The 16,023-nt window shown below is 42.7% G+C and overlaps 1 protein-coding gene across 2 annotated transcripts in view; it reads left to right on the top strand.

Moving 5' to 3' along the window:
* The first annotated feature begins 1,702 nt into the window (after positions 1-1,702).
* TBC1D5 (TBC1 domain family member 5) overlaps positions 1,703-16,023 on the top strand; it is a 607,988-nt gene continuing 593,667 nt past the window's right edge. The window contains exon 1 of one of the 2 annotated variants that reach the window (XM_017875881.1): positions 1,703-1,761. The gene's annotated coding sequence lies outside the window, so the exon portion shown is untranslated. The remainder of the gene's footprint in view (positions 1,762-16,023) is intronic. The other variant, XM_017875880.1, reaches the window with a different exon arrangement.

Genomic DNA, 16,023 nt, shown 5'->3' with positions numbered 1-16,023 from the left:
GGGCATGAATATTGGGAGACATAGTTAATTGCGGGCCATAAGAAAATAATCTACCACAGTGTCTGAATGTTGGGCTGAATATTTAGAATGGGATGCCATTAGCATAACCTACGTGGTAGCTGAAACTATGAGGTGGGATCACTCCATGGGTGTATACAGTGGTAAATGCAGAAAAGAGTCCATCAACTTTGCAAATATATGAGAATGGAATCTTGAGGGTTGTCATTTTCCTAGTTTCTCACAAGCCCCTGTTAATCCTATTTCTTCATATACATTCATCCCAGGATTTTCTGTCATTTTGTTGCTAGTCCCATTTCTTGACTGTCATCTCAGTATTCACCAGTCTAACAGCGATGATGACTGGTCTAGCCAGAACTCCCAATTAGGGAGCTTTTACATTTTATTTATTTGATAAATAAATAAATCTGGCCTGATTAAATCTGGCCACAGGCACTAACTTAACGTGTTCAGTTTCTGCAACAGAAAGAGGGGCAACAGAAAAAGAGGGATCCCCGTGTGAAGTGGGGTGTTTGTGCACAAACAAATGTCTCTCACACAGGCACCTTCCTCTGAAGCTAGATAACCTTAAGAAATCTGACGTTTCTCTGACTTGGTTTCCTTTTCTGGACTAAACAGTATCAATCTTCGTTGGAGTTCTTTGTGAAGATAAGCTAATAAAATACCATAAATCTCTTTTACTAAGTGAAGCATTTACCACTCTAATTAGCATTACGATTTAAAGGCTTTCATATTGGGGAAACAAACACCAGTTTCCCACGTGCTTGAGTTAAAGGGGATCTTAAATCATGATTATGCAGAGGCCAAGGGCAACGATACAACGTTTTAGACATTACCTGTGTTCTGACAGTCATCAGACCTTTAGGGAGATACAACACTCAAGACCCTGTCCAAGATAGAAGCCACAGTCTAGTATTGTGGGTTCATGAAAAAATAACTCCTAACCTTTATCTTTCTATGGGTTGTACTACAAGGTAGGTCTGCACAAAGTGCTAGTGACTCCTCTAAAGTAGAGAGGGGTAAGTTTCACGGAGAAAGTGGCAGATGAGCTGAGTTAGAAGCCTACTCAGTTACAGAAAAATGTGGAATGGAAGGCCATTTACCTGTGACAAGGAAATATAAATTCCTTGGCAGGACAGCCAGGATCTCAGGAGAGTCCCTGGGACCCTCTGCTCCCTTTCTCAGTCCAACCCTGGGAACGTAGTTGGTGGATATGAACCTCTGACTAAGACCCAGGAGGTGGTTCCCAGCCTCCAGCCGCGCACCGGTTGGAACCAGGGAGAGAAGGGAGGGGTAAAAGCGCTCAGGCGCATGCGCTCAGTAGCCTGCCGGCTCAGCCAAGGAGAGCTCTGCCCGCGGCTCACTCTCCACCTACTCGCGTCTCGCGCCTCGCGGGCCCCAGAAACCCGGATCCCAGAGCGAGCGCGTTGCGCTCGCGCGCAGACTTCAGGTCCCGGGCGGGCGCCTGCGCATGAGCTTCCCAGGCGCGCGGGCTGCGGGGTTATTAGAGGTGGAGCGCAAGGAGGGCGCGCGGCAGGAGGCGGCCGCCGTTACGGCGCGAGCGTGGTCACGTGGCCGCTGGTCATTGCCGCCACCCCCTCCCGCCCCGTTCTCTTTCAGGTCGGGCCGGGCCCGGCCGCTTCCGCGAGCGCCTGGCAGACTGAGGGAGAGAGAGAGAGAAAGAGGAGGGGAGGAGGAGGAGGATTCAGGGAATAGGAGCTGGGGAGCCCTTCTGCGCCACAGGTAAAACAAAATAATGATGATCGTAAAAAAGCCCAAGCCCTCTGAACGCCTCCGCCTTCCTCCAGTGCAGCCCCACATGCAGTCGCTCCCGCCCCGGCCTCCCACTCAGCCTCAGGACGCGTTTCGCCTCCCCTCGCGCCGCTGCTGCAGCCGCCGCCGCCGCCTCACGGGAGGGCCTGAGGATGCCGCCGCCGCGGCGGGCCGGTTGCCGCACCGTCCCCCGTTTGTGCTCCTGGGAGTCAGCGTCGGGGGTGGATGGCGGGAGGGGTGGACCTGTCAGCTCCCGGGCGGGCATGGCGAGCTGGGCGGGGTAGCTGCTTGTCGCCTACTTGCCTTCCCTGCCCCAGGAGGTCGGGGTCTAGACTGGAAGGCCAGCTGCAGTAAAGGCAGGGCCTGGCGGTTGGACTAGTGCTCAACTTCCTACTTGATAAATTTCCCTGTTCGTTTGGGCCCCGGGACCCACGCTTCCCTCCCTGGCCGGAAGCGAAGCGGGCACGGAATGCTCAAACCTTAAAAAATACAGTGTTTAGAAGAGAGAAGTCTTAACTTCACTTTTGAGGAAAGGAATCGTGACCTGGATTTAGTACGACTTAAGCTTATTCACACGTTAGAAAGTGAGGTCTTTCAGAATGAGAGAAAAAAAAAACCAAAAAAACAAACAAAAAAAAACTTAGCAGGGAGGGCAAATCCCGGTCCCCACCCCGACTTTTCCTGGAAAAACAGACACAGACCTTCAATACAAGATGCGATTCTACAAGTGACCTAGAATTTGTTCGATACTAGTTAACTCGTTTTAGTTACAGGAATTGTATAATCTGTGTTTAAAGTTAACATCCTGTAGATTTTTTTTTTGTTTGAATAGTAACTTTCTGGAAAGAGTTCGTTTGTCAACTCTGAATTGGACAAAATCCTAAGATTTTAACATGCAGGTTTCACACGTTTGGAGCAGATTGCACTGGAATTTCTAGACCCAGTAATTCTTTTGTAAACCTTTGTAAGTGTTGTGCTCTTGTACAAAATACTTAAAGCAGGAAGCAATAAATACAGGTATTGTTGAAAAATAAACCTTTGCTATCGGTGGCAAAGATATTCATTTATATATTGGGTTTTCTCTGGGGTTTTGAGATTCTATGTCTTGGTACTTTTCATACCATATCTCTGAATTCATTTGTAAACTTGAGAATTTTTAATTTGTACAGCTATCTGCAGTATCACAGAACACTCAAACCTTAATGTGGGTAGGAATCTCTTGGGGCTTTTATTAAAAATGCGTTTTCTGGTTCAGTAGGCCTATGGTACGTTTTGATATTGTACATTTCTAATAACGTGCTGCTGGACAAGGGACTATCTTTGAGTAGCAAGGAAGTGGATAACTTGTGTGCAAATAAATAAAGTGATGTATTTATCAATAAACATGTTCTTTTTAATAATTCACCCCCGGGTGTAGAGGTGGCTTGGGAGAAGGGGCAAATGGCAGGATGAACTGAGAAAGCTTTCAGAGTGAGCAGGCTGAGTCTGGATCCCAGGGGAGGGGACAGAAAGAGTGCAAATACTGTGTCTGTATGCTGTGTGGTGACTGCATCACTTGGTGTGTGAATTTTCCAGTAGAAGCTTGGTGTGCTATTAGGTGAAAGACTTGCTCAGCTATGCGTCGTTGGGTTTTATCAACATGTAGGCGAGGAATCCTGGTCTCTGAGTGTACAGCTGAGATGAAAGTTTCTTTCATTGGTGAAGTATTGGGTGTGTGCTCTCAAATGCGGCCTCAGTTGAGTAGTGCATTCCTGAGCTTTGGAAGCAAATGTGCAAACAATCGAGAGTCTTACAGTGGGTGTTCTAACTGGATTCAGGTTTTTTCAAATGTAATTTTTTCTCATTTAAATTAAAAAGTCTAGAAATGTCACAGAACTTCATGCACTTTATGGAAAATTGGTTGTACTATTTTTCTTTTTATTTATACTCCAATGATAACTGAGCAGAAGTTGTACTTCTAAATAACTCTGTGGAAGTTTTTAGTACCAGAATTTTTATAATTTTCATTCCAGTCCTTTGATATTTATGACAGTACTTCTGAAGCACTTACTAAGTGCTGGACACTGTTCTAAGTGCTTTACATAACTTGACTCTTTTTTTTTTTGAGATGGACTCTCGTTCTGTTGCCCAGGATGGAGTGCAGTGGTGCAGTGGCATGATGTCGGCTCACTGCCACCTCTCCCTTGTGGCTTCAAACAGTTCTCCTGCCTCAGCCTCCTAGGTAGCCGGGATTATAGCCGCCTGCCACCACTCCCGACTAATTTTATTTTGTGTGTGTGTGTGTTTTTTTTTTTTTTTAGTAGAGATGGAGGAGTTTCACCATGTTGGTCAGGCTGGTATCGACCTCCTGACCTCAAGTGATGTGTCTGCCTCGGCTTCCCAAGGTGCTGGGATTACAGGTGTGAGCCACTGCGCTCGGCCTACTTTTTTCTTTTTGAAAAGGAGTTTCGCTCTTGTCCAGGCTGGAGTTCAGTGGCGCGATCTCAGCTCGCTGCAACCTCCACCTCCCAAATTCAAGTGATTCTCCTGCCTCAGTCTCCTCAGGAGCTGGGATTACAGGCGCCCGCCGCCATGCCCGGCTAATTTTTGTATTTTTAGTAGAGACGGGGTTTCACCATATTGGCCAGGCTGGTCTCGAACTCCTGACCTCAAGTGATCTGCCTGCCTTAGCCTCCCAAAGTGCTGGGATTACAGACGTGATCCACCAGGATCACCAGGATCACCAGGATCACGCCAGGCCGCGCTTGGCCTGCTTTCATTTTAAAAGTCAAATTTGTCATCCGCCTCAGTGCTTGTAATCTTTTCTGAGTAAGATACTGAAATTTGCGGTTTCATTTTGCTTGCGCTTGTTCACTGGACCAGTAGTCACTGTTACATGTAAAAGTATCTACTTCCTCTGAAAGTTTTTTATTCCTTTATTTCCTGCCTGGGCTTGTCCTCCACCCTACATATATACATAGTAGATTTAGTGTTTGTTACCCTAACCTTAGGTTTAGGGATTGACTGGGTTTTCTGACTTTTTATTTGGCCAGTGAGGACGATACAGAAAATGAAGCATTGGTCATTATCACATTTTAACACTGAAAAAGTAAGGACAACCCCGGAATAAAAGATGATCTTTTAAGTTGAATAATTTGTGTTTCATTTAAAAATGAATATATAATCCCTTCTCTTAACCCCCTTTTTGTCTCAGACCACTGAAAGTTTGTCCTGTTAGCAGCAGTCTGAGAAGTGGTGCTTGTCCACCTGATCCTGAGACATTTCTCTCAACATGGGTAGATCATTGGAATGGCAGTGTGTACAGTGTGTGTACCAGAACTTGAGAAACGTGAAGTCAGCGTGGTGGGATGGTCAGCAGTGGAAGAGCTGGGAGAGGGGAGGGAGATCATTTGACGGAGAGGACTTGGGGGCTGCTTCTAGTAGCATCAATTCTCTATTACTAGAATAATGGTGAGTTTGGGAAGGATGTCAGTGTAACAACAAATCTCAGTGTAAATGCTTTCTTAGAAACCTGTGAAGTGTTTAGGAAAATGTTTATCATTCTACAAATGTTATGTAAACATTTAAAAATAATTCCTGTGCAGTGATTTAGTAACATTAAACATACAAATTGAGGGATAAAAAGAGGGTCAGAGGTTATTATCAGAGGTTTAAGATTGTCCTAAATTCTCTCTTATTCTTTTGGAATGTTCGGATAGAGTTGAAACCCTTGCTGCATGCCCACTTGCTGGCTTTTTTATTTCTTACCCTGATGCTGTGTTGTGGGCTGCATGGCCTTACCAGCTCTGCCGTGCTTACTGGGCCTCACAGCTGAATGGCCAAGTCATTACTTACGGTTAACCCAGGGAAGCATTTGTTGCACATCCAAATGATGGAAGACTTCTAATTGGTATTTTCAGCTATTAGTAATTTTAATATTTTTACAAATTCTATATGATTATGATATATGTTATAATGCTGGTCAGCTAGTTAGTCTCACAGTGCATCACTTTTCTCATCTTTAAAATGGGGAAAATAATAGTAACTTTGAGAATTAGAGAGAGAGAGAGAGAGAGAGAGAGAGAGAGAGTGTGTGTGTGTGTGTGTGTGTGTGTGTGTTTAAAGCCCTTAATGCTATCATGTCAGTGATAGTTACTGTGAATAATCTACAGTATGGTAGATCGTATCTGTACAATCAAGACTGACTATATCTTTGGAGATTATACAGTTTATTTGGGATAAGACTGTATGGGCCAAGAAAGCAGAGTTTGTACATTTTGGATGGAAATACAAAATTGGTATAGTAATCCTCTTATCCCTTTGGAGAATTAAATGCAAATAAATATAGTTTGACAGCGCAGATCTTTCAAAACAAGGAAGTAGGGCTGTAGAAAACAACATGTCTTTGGTGGTGGTGTGAAAGGACTGGTTAAAATCTTTCAAGGGTAGTGTTGCGAAGCCTAGTACAGGATCACCTTTTTTTCCGAATATCCATTAGTTTGGATGAAAAACATCTACAGATAATGTCATTCAGTCATTGTCCAGTGCTGCATGTGGTTTCTGTGGCTAACTCCATGAAAATATTTAGTAATTGCAGATTTACTGTTTTCTTAACTCAGTTGTCTAGAAAAGATGTTAACTGGGGTTTTTTTTTTTTTTGGAACAAAATAGTCTTAAAAGTTTTGAAATAGGCATTACAGATAATTACATGTTATCATAGTTTTTTGTTAAGACAAGAGTGTTTACCTTTACTTTTTTGCTAGTCATGAAGGCTACATGAAGAAGAGTGATTGACTTTTTAAGATGGATTGAATGTAATTTTATGATACTTTATGGAAGACTAATTGTTTAGTATGTATGTCTAAAGAAAATTCTGCTGTGAATGCATGTATTAGATCCAGTAATCACAGTATGTTAGGTTAGCCTGCCATTAGAAAAAAGAGCGCCCTCTCCCCTATTATAGAAAGTAATGTCTATTGTGGAAATTTTATAAAAACAAATGATGAAAAATATTATCTGCACTGTTGGGAATTTCTTTTCTTTCTTTCTTTCTTTTTTTTTTTTTGAGACGAAGTCTCACTCTGTCGCCCAGGCTGGAGTGCAATGGCCGGATCTCAGCTCACTGCAAGCTCTGCCTCCCGGGTTTACGCCATTCTCCTGCCTCAGCCTCCCGAGTAGCCGGGACTACAGGCGCCCGCCACCTCGCCCGGCTAGTTTTTTTTTTGTATTTTTTAGTGGAGACGGCGTTTCACCGTGTTAGCCAGGATGGTCTCGATCTCCTGACCTCGTGATCCGCCCGTCTCGGCCTCCCAAAGTGCTGGGATTACAGCCTTGAGCCACGGCGCCCGACCAGGAATTTCTTAAGGTTCTCTTTAGGCCTCTCTTGCCTTGAGAGATACTGCAAAATGAAAGTCAGTTTTGTATCACAAGTATTAGTTTAGAAAGCTGAGTAACACACGTTGGTTAAGCAGGAGTGTTTTATCTTCTGATGTTACTAAACTTTTTGTCCCTAAGTAAGATAAGAAGGTTGAACCAAAAGTACTTAGATTCCCACTTCTAATTGGTGAGTCTTCAGAATAACTAGACCAGTGAGAAGTAAGCCCCCACTTCTGACATAAGCACCATGGGGAAGATACAGCAGAGATAAACAGCCCCCACCTGATGGGAATTGGAATGAGCACGTATCTTAGGAACTGGCTGCAGAGGTATGCATTCAGTTTGCTGATAAGTGGGGATCAGAATCAACCCCTTTAGAGTTTCCCACAACTGGTGGGAAGTGTTTTTTTTTTTTTTTTGAGACAGAGTCTTGCTTTGTCGTCCAGGCTGGAGTGCAGTGGCACGATCGCGGCTCACTGCAAGCTCCGCTTCCCGGGTTCATGCCATTCTCCTGCCTCTGCTTCCCAAGTAGCTGGGGCTACAGGCGCCCGCCACCGCGCCTGGCTATTTTTTTTGTATTTTTAGTAGAGATGGGGTCTCACCGTGTTAGCCAGGATGGTCTCGATCTCCTGACCTTGTGATCCACCCGCCTTGGCCTCCCAAAGTGCAGTGTTTGTTTTTTAAATTGAGACGGAGTCTCTGTCACCCAGGCTGGAGTGCAGTGGCACGATCTCTACTCACTGCAACTTCTGCCTCCTGGGTTCAAGTGATTCTCCTGCCTCAGCCTCCAGAGTAGCTGGGACTACAGGTGCGCGCCACCAAGCCTGGCTAATTTTTTTGTATTTTTAGTAGAGACAGGGTTTCGCCATGTTGGCCAGGCTGGTCTCAAACTCTGAATCAGATGATCCGCCCGCCTCGGCTTCCTGGAGTGCTGGGATTACAGGCATGAGCCACCGCGCCAGGCCTCTGGGAAGTGTTTTGACTTTATATTGAGACTTTGGAGGTGTCCAGCAGCTACCTGGCAGAAGTTCTAGAGGAGTTCTTAACATGACATCTCTTGCCATCCTGGGATGGGATAGTGGTTTGATTGCCTTGGCTCCCTGGTGGAGCTTGGGGAACAAGGTTGGAGACGTGGAGTTGATAGGAGATGGAAAGGTGGTGCCACTATTTCCATCTTTGTCTGCTGCATATTCATTAAACTAGGCTCCTTTTACTTCCATGAGGAACAAGAGTCTTATGGTAAGAGTGTTCATTTTTAGAAATAGATGGGGTGACTTAAGTAGATTAGGGTCAAGTTGCCTCCTCACCCACCTTCATTTCTCTAAGGTTGGGGTTAATTTAAATCTCTTTATCCTATGGTATGTGTGTGTGCAAGTTTGTGTGTACCTATAGATCTACTTTTTAAATTGTAATTTTACTAAATTTTATTTTTTAGAGGAAAGGTCGCACCCTGTTACCCAGGCTGGAGTGCAGTGGTATGATTATGAGAGAGAGGACTAGCTGGATTTCCTAGACCTTGAAAGAATTCCTAAGCCTAGCTGGGGAAGATGACCACACCTGCCTTTAAACATGGGGCTTGTAACTCAGCTCACAGCCAACCAATCGGGTAGTAAAGAGGGCTCACTAAAATACAAATTAGGCCACAGCAGGAGGTAAAGGAATAGTAAAATTATATATCGCCTGAGAACACAGGGGGAGGGACAATGATTGGGATATAAACCCAGGCATATAAACCCCTTTGGGTCCCCTACCTTGTATGGGAGCTGTTTTCACTCTGTTAAATCTTGCCACTGCACGGTCTTCTGGTCTGTGTTTGTTACTGCTTGAGCTGAGCTTTCGCTCGCCGTCCACCACTGCTGTTTGCCGCCATGGCAGACCCACCTCTGACTTCCACGCCTCTGGATCCGACAGGGTGCCCAGCTGTGCTCCTGATCCAGCATGGCGCCCATTGCTGCTCCTGATCGAGCTAAAGACTCACCATTGTTCCTGCATGTCTAAATGCCCAAGTTCGACCTAACTGAGCTGAACACTAGTTGCTGGGTTCCACGGTTCTCTTCTGTGACGCATGGCTTCTAATAGAGCTAAAACACTCACCACATGGCCCGGGGTTCCATTCCTGGGAATTCGTGGGGCCAGGGAACCCCAGGTCAGAGAACAAAAGGCTTGCTGTCATCTTGGGAGTGGCCGCCACCATCTTGGGAACTCTGAGAACAAAGACCCACCGGTAACAATTACACCTCATTGCAGCCTTATATACTGTTTTAAATAAATTTGCAGTTGTTTTTCACCTAATATTTTATGATATTACTCATGTCATTAGTTTTCCACTTAACTTTTAGTGGCCCCATACTATTTCATTGTGTGAGTGTACCATAAGTAGTCCTCCATTCTTAGACACCTAGATTTCTTTCATTCTTTATTACAAATAGTGCTGCATTGAACATTATTATAGCTAATATCCATCTGTGCCTATGCATTATTTATTTAGGAGAAATTGTGGGTGGAATTGCTGGGTCAAAACATCTGCTAATCTTTATTTTTCATTTTTATTTCTTAAGACAAGTTCTTGCTCTGTTGCCCAGGCTGGAATGCAGTGGCACGATCACGGCTCACTGCATCCTTGAGCTCCTGGGCTCAAGTGATCCTCCCACCTCAGCCTCCTGAGTAGCTGGGACCACAGGCATATGCCACCATACCCAGCTAATTAAATTTTTTTTTTTTTTGTCGTAGAGACCATGTCTCCCTGTGTTGCCCAGGCTGGTCTCAAACATTGGGGCTCAAGCTATGCTCCCACATCGGCCTCCCAAAGTGTTTGGATTATATTTGTGAGCCACCATGCCTGGGGTGCCCATCTTTAACAGTTTTGTTATACATGGCCAAATTGCCCACCAAAAAGATTATGCCAGTTTACCCTTTATAACAAAGCCATTAGAGAGACCTTTTACTTGCCATTATTGGGATTATCATTTGGTTAAACAGCTTTATACTTTCTTCTCTTCCCTTACAAGTTTTAACATTTTATGTAGCTAAGTCTTGTTCTTCCTTTAGGTATCTTGTGTAGATGGGCTTTTCCTACCTTATGTTTACATAGTGATTAATTTTATTTTTCAACTATTTTCATACTTTCATTTTCTATTTTTGGTTTTGCAGTTATTCCAGAACATGTTTAGTTGTATAGTATGAGGTAGAGGGTCCAAAAAATTTTAAGCTTTTGATTAACCAATTTCCTCAATACTGTTTAATGAATGATCTCTTTTTCTGTGGATGTCAGAAACTTTACTATTGGGTCTTCTATTGTCTCACAGTATTTTATCTTTTATTTTTATAAATGGGATTTGTCTCTCTCCCCCTCCCCCCTCCACATATATATGTAGGTATATAAAACATTTATAAAGGTTTATATATAGTCTATTAAAAAATACATTGTATGAATGTACCATAAGTAGTCCTTCATCTTTAGATACTTAGATTGCTTTCAATCTTTATGACAAATAGCGTTACAGTGGACATTATTATAGCTAATATCCCGTCGTGCCTATGCATTAATATTTGCGAGAAATTGTGAATACAATTGCTGGGTCAAAAGATCTGCCCATCTTTACTTTTCATTTTTTTTGAGGCAGGGTCTTGCATGTTGCCCCGCCTGGAACGCATTTTCTCTCTTTAATGCTGTGTGTATTTTCTTAATCTCACTATTTCTGGTAAATAGAAGACTTTTTAACTTCTTTTGTATATTTATTGTGTAACCAGTCACTTTTTGAATCTCTTATTTATTATAATGACTTTTCAGTTAATTCTCTTAGATTTTCCAGGTACATAGTCATACCATCTGGAGCCAGACATTTTTTTGTAAGGGTTTTTTCATGATTAATTTTGACTGACGGAAATGGTGCTAGAATGATTTTTCTTAATTTTATTGACTTGAAATATAATGTTTTGATATGGTACCTGTGTATTTTATCTACTCAGCTCTCAAAAGGGTTTTAAAATGTCTAGAAAATCACTCTACCAAATGATCTCTAAGGACACTTCTAGCTCAGAAATTTTGTGATTCTACTTTTATGTCAAAAGATAAAAGATTCCTGGTAACATACATAGCTCTCTTCCTTTATAATTATTGTTGTCTGGCTTCACCCCCCCAAGTGATTACCCTGCACTTTTATTTCCTTAGAACTTAAAGATTTTTTTCTGTGTGGTTTAGCGTAAATTAAAAGAGAAAACTGACAGACTCATCCCTACTCAGACTATGAGCTCAGACTGTGCAAAATCATGTCTCGTGATTTTCTTCTGGTAAGATCCTTATGGTGAGTTGTCTCATCAAGCTGTGTTCCTGCCATGGACTACTTAAAGTTCCCCAAGCCACATTTAGTAGTTGTCAGAACTGAGGTTAACAGAAGTCATTGGGAAGTGATACATAGACCCGGATGCAGTGAAGGTAGGACAGAACGGGAGAGGTAGGAATGGGGAAGCACCTAGTATGAACTCTTCTTTCTCTGGCCCCCTTTCTGCTTCATGGTAATCTCTCTGGACTCCTTTGACTCTGCCCTCTTACTGAACTTTCTGGCTTCCTGTTTATTTTCCAGGTATACCTTGTCTCCTTTCTTTCAGAAAATTGCTCCTTACCTCCTTTCTACTTTGATCAGGAGTACTACATGCCTTCCACCAGTATGGGAAGTGGCCCTGATCAGTTCCCCTAATGTCCCCATCTTGTCACAAAACTACTACAAAATTTCTTGACCAGTGGCAATCATGTATTCCACCTTGCAAAGCGTGTGGCAAAGTATTGGTTAAAGTTGGGTTTCCTTATAACATGAAACTACTGATATGGAAACATTAATGAATGTTAATGAAAGGAGAGACAGATACTTCATAAAGACAAATGGTCAGATAATTATATATATATTTTAAATTTTATTTATTTATTTATTTATTTTTTTGAGACAGAGTCTCACTCTGTCACCCAGATTGGAGTGCAGTGGTGCGATCGTACTGCAACCTCCCATTCTCCTGTCTCAGCCTCCTGAGTAACTGGGATTACAGGCGAATGCCACCAAGCCTGGCAAATTTTTGTATCTTTAATAGAGATGGGGTTTCGCCATCTCTTCTGGTCGCCATCTCTATTGGTCAGGCTGTTCTTGAACTCCTGATCTCAGGTGATCCACTTACCTTGGCCTCCCAAAGTGCCGAGATTACAGGCGTGAGCCACCGTGCCTGGCCCAAAGAGTCTTTGTTGTCTTTGACCTCGTACCTGATTTCCTCCCTGAACTTTCAGATCTGTGTATCTGATTGCCCACTGGATAACTCCACTTCTTAATGGCTCACAGGAAACTCAGTTTAGTATGTCCGCAACAGAATTTACCTTCTTCTCTTACAAAAAATCTTCACAAGTGTGTGTGTGTGTGTGTGTGTTTTTAAATTAAATTAAATTTTATTTTTTATCTCAGCACTGCCATCTCACTAGTTATTCAAGCCAGAAACCTGACAGACACATTTTACTCCATTCTCCACATCCTCATGTACAGGCATCAAACTCAAGCCTGTAGATTGAACCCATTGTGTCGTCATCCCTCCTATGTCTTCTCTAGTTCAGGTCCCCATCATCTCTCGCCTTTGTTTCCCTAAGGTCTTCTGGTGTCCCTGCAGCCAGGTAGGTAATGTTTTTAAACTCTCATGATTCTCTTATTCTGTGGCTTAAAACCCAATATTCTCCATTGCCTCTTTCCAGTTTCATGACTCCCCCCCGCCCCCTTTTTTTTAATGAGACAGAGTCTCGCTTTGTTGCCAGGTTGGAGTGCAGTGGTGCAATCTCAGCTCACTACAACCTCCGCCTCCCAGGTTCAAGCAATTCTCCTGCCTCAGACTCCTGAGTAGAGTAGCTGGGACTACAGGCGTGCGCCACCATGCCCAGCAAATTTTTGTATTTTTAGTACAGATGGGATTTCACCATGTTGGCGAGGATGGTCTCAATCTCTTGACCTCGTGATCCACCTGCCTCGGCCTCCCAAAGTGCTGGTATTACAGATGTGAGTCACTGCACCCAGCCTCATGACTCCCTCTTTTGCCTCCCTTACGTTGTGTGATTTTGTTTAAAAGTAAAAAGTACTGAAATTCTTTGATTTTGGAACTGTTCATGTTTTTGCTTGCCTTGGGCATGGAGTAGTTTTTCTGTCCCTTTATCTTACTTACTTTGTGAGGTCTTAGCTTAAATGCCACTATTCCAGGAAGCTTCTTTATACTACCAAGTCTGTGTCGTGCTCTGCCTGTTTGGCGAAATACTCTATACTATAATATTTATGTATTACTCATAATACATAAATATGAATTATGAATTATAATATTTATTATGAATTATGATTACTTTTTTACTCATTAGTCTGTGTCTTGCTTTTGACTGCTCTGTGAGTACCAGGGCCATGTATAACATCTTTACTTTCATACTTTTGGTGGTGTGCTTGTTAAAAATAGATGTCCCATACCAGGTACTGTTCTGTGTTAAAAATACAGCAGTAAATAAGAGGCTGTTCTGGTTGTTAACTGCTCTGTGACAAATGGCTTCAAAACTTTGCAGCTTAAAGCAACGGTAATATTTATTTACTCATGATTTTTTGATTTTTATAGGACTCTTTGGGGATAGTTTATCTTTGTTTCATATGGTGTCAGCTCAATGGGGGTTAGATTGTCTACTTCCAAATGGCTTACTTACGTAGCTGGCAGTTTATGCTGGCTGCTCTCCAGGAGCTCAGCTAGGGCTATTTACCAGAGGTACTAAATGAGGCCTTTTCCTGTGCCCTGGCCATGACTGGTAGGTTCTAAGACGGAGTGCCCTAAGAACACGCATTTGGGCCGGGCGCAGTGGCTCAAGCCTGTAATCCCAGGCACTTTGGGAGGCCGAGATGGGCGGATCACAAGGTCAGGAGATCGAGACCATCCTGGCTAACCCGGTGAAACCCCGTCTCTACTAAAAAACATAAAAAACTAGCCGGGCGAGGTGGCGGGCGCTTGTAGTCCCAGCTACTCGGGAGGCTGAGGCAGGAGAATGGCGTAAACCCGGGAGGCGGAGCTTGCAGTGAGCTGAGATTCGGCCACTGCACTCCAGCCTGGGTGACAGAGCAAGACCCCATCTCAAAAAAAAAAAAAAAAAAAAAAAAAAAAAAAAAACAAGCATTTCAAGAGACTAGGCTGGGAGCTGATAGAGCATTACTTCTGCTGTATTCTGTTGGCTAAGAAGACAAAGAGTCAGCCCAGATTGAAGAGGAAGAAAATTAAACTCCATCTGTTGATGGAGAAAATGACAAAGAATTTTCAGCTATACTTAATTTGCTACACAAACTTAAAATACAAAAAATGAAACTACAAAAATTGTGGAACGAATTAATTCCTGTCTATACTTTCATCTTCCCAAGAATCAAAGTACAACATGAAGTATAATTTTTTTTTTTTTTGAGATGGAGTTTCACTCTTGTTGTCTAGGCTGGAGTGCAATGGCGCATTCTTGGCTCACTGCAACTTCTGCCTCTTGGGTTCAAGCGATTCTCCTGCCTCAGCCTCCTGAGTAGCTGGGATTACAGGTGCCTGCCACCATGCCCGAGTAATTTTTTTGTATTTTTAGTAGAGATGGGGTTTCACCATGTTGTCCAGGCTGTACTCAAACTCCTGACCTCAGGTGATTTGCCTGCCTCGGCCTCCCAAAGTGCTGGGATTACAGGCGTGAGCCACCATGCCTGACCAACATTAAGTACAATTTTAAAAAGTGACCCTTGTTCTCACTTTTCTTGAACAATTTTACTTAATGTTCTTTATTTCTGTAATTATTCAGATTATTTCCTAAGTTTGTTTGTTTTTGAGACTGTCTTGCTCTGTCTCCCTGGCTGGAGTGCAGTGGTGTGATCTTGGTTCACTGCAACCTCTGCCTCACGGGTTCAAGTGATTTTCCTGCGTCAGCCTCCCAAAGAGCTGGGACTACAGGCACGTGCCATAATGCCTGGCTGATTTTTTGTATCTTTAGTAGAGATGGGGTTTCACCGTGTTAGCCAGGATGGTCTCGATGTCCTGACCTCGGGATCTGTCCGCCTTGGACTTCCAAAGTGCTGGGATTATAGGCGTGAGTCACCGCACCTGACCCAGTTTCCTAATTTTTACATTTTAATTGAGCATGTAACTTAATCAGTGTTGTGTTCTTTTTTTTTTTTTTTTTTTTCAAGTTTCATCTTTCACAAATCCTCATGCACTGATTACCCTAAGCGTATTTCTGGAGTTGAAATTAGTGTATCTGAGGGTATGTGTAATAGAAATTTTGGTACTTAACTGCAAAACTGCCTTATAGAAAGATAATTTATACCTCAGCTTTTAGTGCAGGAGAGAACTAATTTGTTTAGAACATTGCCACCAGAGGGTATTGTAAGTCATTGATTTTGGTTAGTCTGTTGGCAAAAATTGGTAGATTGCTTTTATTTTTCTTTCTTTATTGCCTGTTTGAGCTCTGTATTTTGGGGGGTGTTCACTTTTTTTCTTACTGATTTTCAGGTGCTCTTTGAGTATTGTATCTTTAACTCTTTGCCTATTGTATATTGGAAGTATTCCCAACATTGTTTTAAATTTGCTATGTATTTTAAAATTCTTATTAAGAACTGTTACATTTTATGTAGTCTCATATATTACTCCTCTTCTTTATGGTTTTGGTTTTGGGATAATGTTGAAAAGACTTTACCTATTCCAAAATTATAAAACTGTTAACACTTGATTGATACTACATTTTATGGTTTCATATTTTATGTATAAGTCTTTGACCTATTTGAAAATATTTTTTCTGTGTACAGAGAAAGGAACCAAATTTATTTTTTTTCAAATGGCTTGACAGCTTTTGCAGCATTATTTATT

The sequence above is a fragment of the Rhinopithecus bieti genome, unplaced genomic scaffold (genome assembly GCF_001698545.2).
Source record: "Rhinopithecus bieti isolate Rb0 unplaced genomic scaffold, ASM169854v2 scaffold_8220, whole genome shotgun sequence".
In the NCBI taxonomy this organism is placed as follows: domain Eukaryota; kingdom Metazoa; phylum Chordata; class Mammalia; order Primates; family Cercopithecidae; genus Rhinopithecus; species Rhinopithecus bieti.
This window is presented reverse-complemented; position numbering and strand designations above follow the sequence as displayed.